Source organism: Plecotus auritus (assembly GCF_963455305.1).
Source record: "Plecotus auritus genome assembly, chromosome: 1".
Classification (NCBI taxonomy): domain Eukaryota; kingdom Metazoa; phylum Chordata; class Mammalia; order Chiroptera; family Vespertilionidae; genus Plecotus; species Plecotus auritus.
This window is the reverse complement of record NC_137770.1, coordinates 198,600,117-198,602,301: the sequence shown is the minus strand read 5'-3', so window position 1 is coordinate 198,602,301 and position 2,185 is coordinate 198,600,117.

Sequence of the window (2,185 nt, the reverse complement as noted above, 5' to 3'; positions counted from 1 at the left end):
TGAAAGATATTTGCAAATATGTAAAACAATGCTCCTCTTCTCACTAATTTTGTTTTGTTAATCTTTAAAATATGTTATTTATTATCAATTTCTTGGTTTTGATAATGCAGTAGAGTTAAGTAAGATATCACCACTGGGAGAAGCTGGGTGATAGGAGCATGAGATCTCTCTGTGTTATTTTTCAACTTCTTATCAATCTATAATTATTTCAAAAAAAGTTTAAAAATGTTATTTATGTTGATATATGATAGATACATTATTTTAACTTGATTAATAAGCATCTTATATGTTTTTGTTTCAATTTCTAATATAGAAAACATCAACAGATATAACCCACATAAACAAAAGCTCTTTGGGATCTTCAATAAGTTTTAAGAGTATAAAAGCATCTTGTGATCAAAAAGTTTGATAATCCTGCTATATAGGTAAAGGAGGAAGTGGGGAGGTAATATGGCTTAGACTAGAGAGTTAGCGAAGGAGAAATAAGAAGATGTTAAATTCTGTAGGTGTTTTGAAAGTAAAGCCAACCAATCTGCTGATGGATTAGATATGGGAAATAAGAAAAAGAGAGAAGTCAAGCTTCTGTTTTCTGTTTAAAAATAAGGAAACTGGCAGAATGAAATTGACATTTAATCAGATAGGGAAGATCCTAAGGGGAACTGATTGGGGGCGCTTATGATCACACCCAAAACTTGTGAATTTATGGTGAAACTGGTGTACTCAGTTCTGAAAAACAAACTGCTATAAAAATATTCACACCTGCCGAAACCGGTTTGGCTCAGTGGATAGAGCGTCGGCCTGCGGACTGAAAGGTCCCGGGTTCGATTCCGGTCAAGGGCATGTACATTGGTTGCGGGCACATCCCCAGTGGGTGGTGTGCAGGAGGCAGCTGATCGATGTTTCTCTCTCATCGATGTTTCTAGCTCTCTATCCCTCTCCCTTCCTCTCTGTGAAATATCAATAAAATATGTTTTAAAAAAAAAAATATTCACACCTGTGATGCTTAATTTAGGATGTCAACTTGATCATGGGGTGCCCAGATATAGGTTAAACATTATTTCTGGGTACATGTGTGAGGGTGTTTCTGGATGAGGTTAACATTTGAATTGGTAAAGTGAGTAAAGGCCTCATATAACTCCTTGAAGGTCTGAATAGCACAGAAAGGCTGAGTGAGAAAGAATTCTCTCTCTGCCTGACTGTCTTGGAGCTGGGACGTTGTCTCCTGCCTTTGGATGTGGACTCAGACTGGGAACACACCATCAGCTCTCCTGGGTCTCCAGCTTGCTAACTGCAGATCTTGGGACTTCTCAGACTCATAGCCATATGGGCCAATTTTTAAATAGTAAATCTCTTTACAGTCAAATACAATACCCTTTGATAAAGTAATCCCATTCCTGGAATTTGATCCTAAGAAAATGTGTAATTTAAAAGATTTTTGTAGAAGAAGCTATATGCACAAAATTATTAACCACAGTATTATTTATAATAAAGAAAAACTGGAAACAATACACATGTTGGACAATTGAGGAATGGCTGACTAGACTACAGTGCATCCATTTGAAAGAAAATTATGCAGCCATTAAACTAATAATCATGAGGACTATGTTGCAACATAGGAAAGTATTTATAATTAGGTATGGATTTATAAAAAAAAGCAGAACATTAAGTTATGTAATACTATAGTTATAATAAGAAAAAGTAATAAAAAGAATCCATATGTTTAGGTCATGGGATTACCTAAATAATTTTTCAGAACTTTCCTTTACCAATATGACATTTTAAAAACAATAAATAAAAGGTGAAAATGGAAACAATGAGGGAGTTGGATTATCAGTGATTTATAACTGGGGTAGACTTCAGACTTAAAAAGTACTAATACTTGGGTCCCACCTTGTGAAAATTCTAAATATATAGGCTATGTCACCTATATATTTAAAAATACAACACACACACACACACACACACACACACACACACACACACACCACCCTGCACCCACAAATACAAAGGTGATTCTGATGCATGTTGGTTGGCAAATTCTCAGCATAAAGTTTCACAAATGTATGGAGAATAAAGGAGCTATTCCAGTGATATCACTTGGCATCGCTTATGAGGCAACTTGGGTAACAGAGACCAGGCTGTCTTCAGTGGCAGGCCAGGAGCCACTGTCATTCGTGTTGGTGGC